At 33.9% G+C, this 11,406-nt stretch overlaps 1 long non-coding RNA gene across 1 annotated transcript; it reads left to right on the plus strand.

Moving 5' to 3' along the window:
* Window positions 1-11,046: 11,046 nt before the first annotated feature.
* On the plus strand, window positions 11,047-11,347 carry LOC118751132. The gene is made up of 3 exons (XR_004994481.1): window positions 11,047-11,081; window positions 11,180-11,190; window positions 11,258-11,347. It is a non-coding gene; the product is annotated as an uncharacterized LOC118751132 (long non-coding RNA).
* Window positions 11,348-11,406: the final 59 nt, after the last annotated feature.

An 11,406-nucleotide genomic window follows, 5' to 3' on the forward strand; every position in this document is an offset into this window, starting at 1 on the left:
ATTTATGCAGCTAGGAACATGAAATTTTGCTATACTTCCAACGGTTATCAACGGAATTCTTACAGTGAAAATAACAAAGATCGGGTCACTTTTACATAGAGCTCCCATACAACTGATTGTTCAGATATGAGATTCTTTGTTATAACTTCTAAATATATGCAGCTAGAAACATGCTATTTCGCACTATTTTCACTCATTATCAACAGATAGTTTACAGTAAAATTAACAAAGATCGGGTCACTGTAACTTATATATTGCCTTCATATAAATGATTGTTCAGATATGGTGTTTTAATGTAAAACTAATTTATTTGGACAGCTAAAACCGATAAATTTCGTAAGCTATTGTATAAATAATAATACAAAGTCTACTGAAAAAATTGTCAAAATCTATGCTGTATAAGCCTTATCTCGTATACCACTGATTGTTCCTATACCCAAGAGGAGATTTGGTGATTTACTCGAGCCCGTCAGATTAACATATGGGGGATAGCCTGCAGCCTGTAGAGTATCTCTACCAAACTTAAGCCATATGTGTAAAGCCTCGCGCATAGGGCAGCTGATCAGAATAGTAAAAACAAATTGCTAGTCGGATTTACTCGATCGCGTCAGATTAAGATATGGTGGGTTAAAAAAGCTCAGTTGGTCTAGACTTAATTTCCGTAACTTAATTTAACTTAATATTTTGGCCAATCTGTAATATGAGAAACTGTGTCGGGGGTTATGGTCTGATTATGGCAACTTAACGTAACTTACGGATCTCTCTTAAAAATTCTGTTAAATGGGTGTTGCTTATAATTGAACAGCCTAAACTTAACATAACTTAATGCCACGTCGAAACCTGTTTCATTTTGATTTTCTAAGTTCTACGTTCCGTTAAGTTAAGTTAAGTTGCCATAATCAGGCTTTTAGATAAACCTGAACTTACTGTAAGAAACTTAAGAACCTGTAGATTTTAGGTTCTTGAGTTACGGCTACGGTTGCCAGACGTACTGATTTTATCAGTACTGTACTGATTTTTCAACTCTTGTACTGATTTTATTAATTTCTTCAATCAGTACGCTAATGTCCTGATTTTTCAAAATTTGTACTGATTTGTACTGAATTTTCTATTCAAACAAAATACTTCAGTATTTTCTTAAGATTTTTACATAACGTTGGAACTTCCTTAAACTGTACTGTAAAAAATAAGAAGAATATAATTTAATTATAGTTGACATGCTTTAGATATAATTTGATATGCCTAAGAAATTATTACAACAAAAAGATCAATCGTTTTATGGGCACATCGCCGGGTCGTTACGTACCAGTTGCGATAATATGATGGAGCTTAAATTTCAGTTTAATAACAATACATTTCAATATTCGAATGGCTTTTGCCTATAACTTACAACACCTTTTTCTCAATTTACTGACTCTGTAAAAGAGTTTTGCATACAAGGCATAGAGTTAGATACTCTCTTTAGCGAATTCTTAGTCTTTCACAGTTTTTGCGTAGTTGAAAATTATTTAAGCTATGAGGAAATATAGATGAACTCCTTAAAAAGTGGTACTTTTTTACAGTATGAGAGGATCTTAAGAATAAAGTTTGTTTCCTGGCGCAAAGAGAGAAACCGGCTTCTAATTAAAATTTTTGAAAGTGAACTTCAAATTAAAAGTAATTTTAAAATGAAGTGTATAGAATTCGTTGACTATTTAAACACCGAAAATGGGAATGATCTCATTATTGCTATTCAAAAATGTCATAAATATAAAATAATTTATTGGGTCCTGTGTATGATGATGTGTACACTCATGTTAAAATGAATAACATTTTTATATTTTATGAACTACTAGTGAACCCGTATGGCGTTTTTGTTTAAAATATTTTTTTTATAAAAAAGGTATTTTTTCCTTTTAAATGTTTTTCAGAAGAAAGCGGGTTTAATCACGTTTACGACGATATTAATTTTTTAAAAATCAGTTCAAACTTGTTTGAAATATAAGGTTTTTAATTTTTCGAAGACCCGACCTTTGACCCCTTTATAGCACCTGTAACATAGAAAAGTTATATATCGTTTAAATAAGAGAAAAGGGCGGCTATGTTTTTACCTTTTTTTAGTAGTTTACATACAGTAATTAAAAATAATTTTTTAACAAAGGTCCAATTTCGAACTTCGAAGGTCCATATCGCGATTTCGGAGGCTAACTTCGAAAAACGGAGAAATTACTTTTTCACCTATGACTCAATCTCTTAAAAAAAATTAGTTTGGTCCAATACCCAGAAAAAAAGTTGATTTTGCCGTACAGTGTTATTGCTATTCAAAAAGTCACAAATATAAAATAATTTATTGGCTCCTGTGAATAATGATGTGTACACTCATGTTAAAATGAATAACACTTTTATTTTTTATGAACTATATTTTATTTATATACAAAAATATTGTTAAAAACAAGAACTCAGGCGTTTTAAATTATTTTCTGTTACATTCATAATTTTGCTTTGAATAAAAATGTACTGAAAAGTACTGATTTTTTTAGCATGAAAAAGTCTAATATACTGATTTCGCGCATAAAAAATCTGGCAACCCTAGTTACGGCGTTACGGAAATTGAGAGCGGTGAGAGAATACTGCTTACCAGAATCTCCTTTTCGTATATCTTAATAAAATAACGAAAAAAAATCAAATCAATCAAAATCAGAATAAAATAGTGTAACCAAAAAATTTTTAGTCGGAAAATTTTGTAAAAACTGATAAAATAAAATAAGTTAAGATTTCGTTAAAGTTACTAAAAGCCAAATAGTGAAAGGAGTTACTCAAACTATAATGAAAATTGCTACGCTAAATTCACTTTTTTAAAAACGAAGTAAATCAGTACAAATTGTTAGTCATTTTCATTAGAGTTTGTGTAACTCCTTTCACTATTTCGCTTTTAGTAACTTTAACGAGAGCTTAACTCCGTGTCTATACATATGTACGTTTCTGCCGCACACTTAGTGGGGAAACGGATCGTCAAAATATCCGGAAATTGAATCAGTAAACGGACAAAAATCGGCACTTCATCCACTTTTTTTTCCTTTTTCGGATTTTTTGCTGGCTGGGTATGCAAATTGAAATATTTTTTTTTATTTAAATTAATAAAATGTCTGAATTTTTTCATACATGAAAAATGCTTGATATTAGTTGAATTAATCTCGAAAATATTTACATTTTTTACAAAAGTATTATTTATACAATACGTTAATTCTTTTATTTATTTTGACCTTAAAGTTTGGTATGAATAGTTACAGGGCTCTTACACGATTTGTATTTGCATATGTAAGTGCTTCCTTTTTTGTATATACCCTGCAGTACTGCTGGAGTCAATCGCTACTTTTGAAACGCTACTGCACCGACTCCTACGTAAGTAGCTACTCTATTAACCCGTGGTAGTGCAGAGTCGAACCAGTCGTAAGCAGAATAGCGAAAAACTACGACAGAGGGCGCCCATAAATCACGCAAGTGACTACTTTAGTAACTCTCGGTAGTGCAGAGAGAGCCGATGGTGACTACCGCCTAGGACATTGCCTTGTAAAAGTAATCGATGAAATACACTGCAAGTAGTCGGTCGGTAATTGACGGTGTTTATCAGGTAGCTACCGATTCAGCAGTCCTGTAGTCACTCCCCCGTACTGCAGGGTAAAGACTCGTATGTACCATATATGTATGTATAAGAACTTATCAGAAAAGTAACATTTACATATGGAAATACATACCGTGGAACAGGGCTCTTAACCAACGCTGTAAACAATATTGTTTGGTATTTTAATTTTTACTGCTAATTTGTGTAGCTAAAAAATCCGTCAATTCAAGAAATCTCGTTTTAATGATGAAGCAATTTTTGGTAGTTTGGAAACTGATTTGGTAGGCGTTTTGGTACTTAAAAATATACTCAAGTGGCAACACTGGTCACGAATTAAGAGAAGAAACAAATCGGTGTCTTGTTTAATTTAAGCATTCAGCTCAAGTACAAACCACACACCCGGTAGGTGCTCTACAGAAATTCGTATAGAAATATCACAAGGTTAACAGCTGATTCATTCAAACTAATTTCCGGTATATTATCTTACCAAAGAATTCACAATAGAATCTATCATACCAGTGCCTAAAACTATACTACTTAGTTTCGACGAAAAATTACGCTCTGATATCACTAGCAGTACTGAAAACGCTGTAAAGAGGCTGTTAAGCGAAGATCACACGATTTGTACATTTGTACGGATTTGTACATTTTGGCAGACACAGAGTGGTGTTGTTGAGAAATTTAAGTTCAGCTAAATAAACGAATTTCCGAACAACACCACTGTGTACCTGCCAAAATATACAAATCGAGTGATACCTGTTTAAAATGAAGCCAAACATAGAAAACTGCGAAAACATTAAAATTTAAAGCTAACACAAGTGCATAGTATACATTTTGGTTTTTAACCGACTTCCAAAAAAGGAGCAGGTTATCAGTTCGTCGGAATATTTTTATTTTTTATTTTATTATTTTTTATTTATGTATGTTACCGCATAACTTTGGACCACGTCAACCGATTTCGATAACTCTTTTTGCATCGGAAAGGTAGTGTCTCAGTGGTGGTCACATACTAATCTGGCTTAGATCCGATCATTGGATCATGAAATATATATAGATATATATATTTTTTTAAGTAGTTTTTTTGCTAAACATTTCTTGTACGTTTGTTCTATATGTGGAGATTTTTGCAAATTATTTGGAAATTTATTCACACTTATATAAGAAAAGCATATCTACTTTCGAACAAAGTAGTATTTATATCTAGTATTGCAAGAATATATAGCATTCTTTGGAAACATATGTATGTAAGTTAACTACATACATGCATATCGTCCAGTTGCATAATCTGAACTCCAGGCAACCAGTATTTTTTCCATAAGAATGAAAAATCGTTAGTAAAACAACGGATTTGTAAAATAATAGCTAGAGAAAATACCGCCTATCAGGGCAATGCCTTGAAAGAAAGACTGTTTTTTCGCTCTCCTGTAAAATTTGAGTGCCGTAAGATAGAAAGGCGGTTTTGCAATTGGTCGATGGGCGGTTTTGCAAAAACATCGGCGATATGTATATCCGTATACATGTACCTACATATGTGCGCTCTTAAAACGAATGCATAGGAAATTAAAATATTTGTAACGTTGCTAGAGCACTTTTCAGATTTATGTCTTTAAAACCAAATTATTTGATTGACGAATTTTTATGTAGAACGCTGAAACCGAATCGCAAACGCATTACAGAGAGTTTCACGCTGTCAAACAACAACAATTGACTAAGGGCCGTTCAATATCCGGTTAACACAAATCGGTGGTAAAATGTCGATAATGACTTTAAACTGGGAGGTGGTGATAATCAGACATTGAAAAAACGGCCCTAAGGGTTGTTTTCGCCGTCTCTGGTTAACACTAACCTCCATTTAAACATCGTTATCGACGTCACCTACTCTCTGTTATATGTACCATATTTATGAGAGCCGAATACGGGACAAAAAATAATTTTTCTAATTTTTTCCATAACAGCTTACAGATCTTAAAGCCTTCTTCAATGATCCTAGACGTATTAGCTCTGGAACAGTATCCTTATGGTAACATCACAAATTTGTAGGATCATTTTCTCGAATTTTTACCACGTAAAATTTGTTAAACAAATTCGTTAAATTTTAGTATAACAACGTGCAATTTTAAGTCGCTTTGGCTTACCATCGCAATTTTTTTGTTTACAGTGTTACGACATTTTTTTTATACAATGTAAATATGTTCGACCATTTTATTGAAAGAGAAGCAAATGAGCAGCACTTTCCACTCACTTTATTATACTCAATTTTAGTGAGTTACAAAACTGCAAACCAAATTTTTTTCTAAGGATTCTAATTAAAAAGTTTGAAATTTTAATGAAACATTGCAGAATTAATTTTTATTTTTTGCACAAAATTGGAAATTTGGTATTATATGGTTTTTGCTAGGAAAAAACCTTTTCTTTCATAACAGAAATAAAAAACATTAAATAAACTAAGGGAAAGTAGCCAAAACTTACTAAAATGTCGAGTCCTGTATTTATTTCTCGATTCGAATCACAGGCATTCAAATGCTTTTATAAACTTTTATAATAACAGGTGCAATCCCGTATTCCTCGGACTCGGACTAGTAAAACTGTCAAAAAATAAAAATTCACTCAGAGCGAGAGAGTAACATTGAAAAGTACGGGATCGCTTTCTAGTAAAAAATGGTAACTTCTGTCAACTTCAACCTAACCTCCAAATTTTGGTTGTAAATTTTTGCTTATTTTGTATGTAAACGCACTCAGCTCACACATATAAATAACCAAAAACACTTTCAAATTCATTAGAATCCACTTAAACAAGTAATTAAATACTTTTCAACATGAATTAGCAGAGTGCACTTTTCTTTTGTTTACAATTTGGTTGCCAGACACACTACAACTGATCGTTTGACACATTTACCAGAATTTACAAGCAAAAAATTCTCGGACTAAAACTGGTAACTTCTGACAGAGAGAGAACCGTATTTACTTTTTGTCCTCTCAGTATTCAGAGAACAGAGTACGGGATCGATTTCCAGTAAAATCTGACTGATTCTGACTATTTCTGACTAGTCCGGACTCGTACGGGATCGCAACTAACAAAAGAAAAACATCATCAAATAACTAAATAACATTACGTCATTCAAGAATCGGCCAAAAACGGCCGATGCCGATATTTTGGCCGATACTAGCCTCGGCATATGGTTGCCAGACGTACTGATTTTATCAGTACAGGACTGATTTTTCAACTCTTATACTGATTTTATTCATTTCTTCAATCAGTACGCTAATGTACTGATTTTTCAAAATTTGTACTGATTTGTACTGAATTTTCAATTAGAACGAAATACTTTAGCATTTTCTTAAGGTTTTTACATAACGTTGGAACTTCCTTAAACTGTACTGTAAAAAATAAGAAGAAAATAATTTAATTATAGTTGACATGTTTTAGATAATGTTTGATATGCCCAAGAAATTAATACAACAAAAGATCAATCGTTTTATGGGCATATCGCCGGGTCGTTACGTGCCAGTTGCGATAATATGATGAAGCTTAAATTATTTAAAAAGAAGGCTGAAATTTTTTTCAAGTGTTGTTAGTTATCTCGAGAATGACTTCCAGTTTAATGACAATACATTTGAATATTCGAATGGCTTTTGCCTCTAACTTACAACTTCTTTTTCTCAATTTACTGACATTGTAAAAGAGTTTTGCATACAAGAAATAGAGTTAGATACTATTTTTAGCGAACTATTAGTCTTTCACAGTTTTTGCATAGTTGAAAAATTATTTAAGCCATGAGGAAATATAAATGAAGTCCTTAAAAATTGGTACTTTTTCACAGTATGAAAAAATATTTAATTTTGCTTTTTTTTCAATACCACACTCAAACGAAGCAACTGAGAGGATCTTAAGAATAAAGTTTGTTTCCTGGCGCAAAGAGAGAAACCGGCTTCTAATTAAAATTTTTGAAAGTGAACTTCAAATTAAAAGTAATTTTAATGAAATGTATGGAATTCTTTGACTATTTAAACACTGAAAATGGGAATTGCCTCATTATAGCTATTCAAAAATGTCTCAAATATAAAATAATTTATTGGCTCCTGTGTATAATGATGTGTACACTTATGTTAAAATGAACAACACTTTTATTTTTTATGAACTATATTTTATTTATACACCAAAATATTGTTAAATACAAACGCTCTGGCGTTTTAAAGTATTTTTTTGTTACTTACATTCATAATTTGGCTGTGAATAAATATGTACTGAAAAGTACTGATTTTTTTGGAACGAAAAAGTCTAGCGTACTGATTTCGCGCATAAAAAATTTGGCAACCCTACCTCGGCATCGGCTGATTAATCGGTGGACTCTAGTCGAAACACCGAATACGGGACAAATACAAGACATTAAAAGAAATACAGGACATTTGGCGTCCCGTATCAAATAAATAAATTACCAGGACAATGGGTCAAAAAAGAGGACTGTCCCGAATAATACAGGACGGATGGTCACCGTAGTTATATGCATAGCAGTAGCGCTCTATGAACAAACAGCTCCTATAAAGATTTTATCTTGTTGCTTTAAAAAGAAAAGTTCTTTAAATGTAAATTATATCTTAAACTGTAGCATTTTCACCTAACCTAATCCTTTTGACCACTTCGGTATGTTAATTATAGACAATTATTTTCCATTTACCTTTAACATCCCATGGCACACGACTATGTAGCATTATCCGCATCGCCTTAACAGCACATCGTGCTAACTGAAATTTTTTCGCCTGCGGGATATTAGAAGTATGTACACTTTTTAGATGCACGCATGTGCATTTTGCGTGCCTTTTATCGTATCTCTGTATTTCCATAACTCCCTGTGTGAGGAAACCAAATAATGCAATTCTTAACAGAAGTGCCTAGAATTTAACAGTTTGGTCATCTTAAAGCTAATTTCCGGTATTTCTCTTACTAGCGCCAAAACTATACTTATTATTTAACAAATTTATATAGCGTTTTTCGTTCTTTGACAAACTACGCTCCGTTAGCCATAAATTTTACTGTGTTTTGACCGCCTTTGTATCAAGACCCCTGGACCATCTAGGGAATTAGTTTATATTTTATATTCCATTGTTATCGTGATTGGAACTATGCTGAAAATTTCAAGTCTCTAGGTCGGGAAGTTAGTTTAAAATCAATTGGAAATTTCCGCGGGATGACCAAGTTAAATAAAAGCTCGTAAAAAATCGACATGCTGCAAACCTTGCGGAAAACTGTGCAGCATTGCCAGCTATCAGTTGTTTTTCGAAGACAGCTGTATGAAGGAAAACTAAGTGGAAAGGAATTAAAAAAACACTCATCATGTGCCTGTTTATAGAAAAATTGGTTGATTTTACATATTTTGAGAAAAATTATGGATTCTGATGCGTTTGCAATTATAGCAGCGGAGTAAGAGCGCGCTATGGCAATGGATTCATGGATGGATGCGGAGCTGTCGGGTATAGTAACCATGGACGCATTTATGCCAGCTTCTGGTTGAATTGTTGAGCCACAAGCTATGACTCCTCTGACTGTTTCTCAATTCAGTTAATGCAATAACAGCTTCTTCCAAGCCATTGAAAATAATCATTTTGTTAGGTCCACACCACCTGGTTGCGCTTGCTTCTGCCTTGGCCCGCTTAGAGATTATAAGCCTTCCTAATGAGGATTCTCTTTTCTGTGTTGCCGGAGAAGAGGGTAGAAGCCCCTCTTCTACTGTGATACGCATACAACATTTTTTGTGCATATAACACTGGCTACGCCATCCGCTGTATCTTTGCGAATACCCCATATCGAAATTGACAAAAAAAAAGTGCATGGTTCAAACCGAATTTATTAAAAAACTGGAGTTCGGAAATTTGGAACCTTTGTTTTAAATTAAAGTTTAATCCTTTGCCTACACGCGAACGTTAAAGTTTTTAGGTTAAAGTTTAGGGTGATGCGCTTGGATATAACAATCCAAAATCATTGTACAAATAACTAAACCGTACTTAAATTTCTCGATAATGGGCAACAAATATTATTTTTTGTTCGTTTATATAAAGCAGTGGATAAAAATATATGTATATGTGAAAGGCAAATTTATCTGTTTAAAGGAGCACCACTAATATTTCCTGCAAACACACATCGATTTACATCTGTTTGCTTAAGTTTTATCTCGCTTCCGACACAGAATTGTTTTCGTACAAAATTACGCAAAATAGCTGTCAATTTCTTACTAGTTCGTTTTTAAACATGGCATTGTTACGAATTTCGAAAGTTCGAAGATACGATTCGGATTGCAGCATACCACTTCTACGATTCGTAGCAAAATCCGAATACGAAAGTGTTGCAGAATAGGGGTGGTAAATTCTATCTTAAACTGAAGCATTTTCACCTCAGCTAAGCCTTTTGACCACTTCGGTATGTACCCTGCAAAAATCGCGACTACTCCATGCATGCATGTAAAGAGTACTCCCTAAGGACCAAGGAGTACTCCAAAATTAACCACAATTCACATAAAAAATATGGTCCAATTAACATTGCGATGTCCTAGGGCAGGACCATATACTCCATCCCTGCATTACATCAGAGTAGCACAAAACTACTCCAATGGCATTGTTGTTATATTTTTTCGTTTGTACACGCTTTTGTTCTTCACTTCTCAAATGCTTTTTCGAAATTAATAAAAACCAAGACAAAAATTAAAAATTACATGTTGCCTCTGACGGCATTCGAACCCGAACATGCTGGGAGCTAAGAACTAACAGCGAGCATCTCTACACGTTCAGCTACAGCCAGACATGCAAATGTGCTTTCAAATGCTCAACTTCAATCACATTTCGTTAAAACACGAACAGTTATCGGAAAACAAACAATAAGCTGGCGCAAAGACACGAGTTGGTCCGCTACAGCATGACAGAGGAACACTTTTGTAAGTACTCCAATTTATCACAAATAGACTACATGGTCCAACGATTTTTGCAGGGTAATTATAGGTAGACAATTATCTTCAGTCTTCTTTTAATCCTTTTATAATTCCTTTAGAGTTCGGCAGTGAATAGCTCACCTTATGAATATGCTCACATGCTCATGAATCACCCCATTGTTCACTCAAACTTGCTCTCACTTGTTAGTGAGCATGAATATCTTTCACAATCGCTGATCGCTTCCACTTGGCTTGGCTTGTTTCTCTTTTTGCAATTGTTTTTTTTTTGGGGGGATTTGAGTAGTATTGGCAGGAAGCTGAGTTCCCCAAACGCCAGGTTATTTCCTCTGATTCTGTATTTGGTCTCTTTGAGCTACACGATCGCGTAGCTGTAAAAACTGGTACGCAACTATCGAAGTCGCCTCGATATGTGCAGATTGATGTTTTCCGATCGTATGGTCACACTAATGGACTTAGTGTGTTATCGGTTTAATTCATGGCACGCGATTGAATAATACTTTTACAGTATTGCGATGATTTTGTTTTTCCAGGACAGGAACGAGGTGGGCGGTATTGTACCGCGGATAAACTTTATTTTTAAATATATTTCTCTTTTATTATTTAATTTTTGAATTTAGAATTTTACTTCCGCTTTTTTCAGAAAGTTTGATAGTTGAGTGATTTTGCTATAATCCCAATTGTGAAGTATATCAAAGAAATTTGTGTCTTGTCTGAATAGTGTGAAGCCCTCCCGAACATTCCTAAGGAGTGGACATTGAAATGTTTGGTGGAGGTAACTGTCCTGAAGTCCACATCCGCAGATATTGGAGTTCAGAACCTGGTCGGTTGAAAAAATTGTTACCTTAAGGCCCTCACTTTTCAGAGTTC

Source organism: Rhagoletis pomonella, unplaced genomic scaffold, assembly GCF_013731165.1.
Source record: "Rhagoletis pomonella isolate Grant_MI unplaced genomic scaffold, Rhpom_1.0 Rhpom_scaffold_00553, whole genome shotgun sequence".
NCBI classification, from domain to species: domain Eukaryota; kingdom Metazoa; phylum Arthropoda; class Insecta; order Diptera; family Tephritidae; genus Rhagoletis; species Rhagoletis pomonella.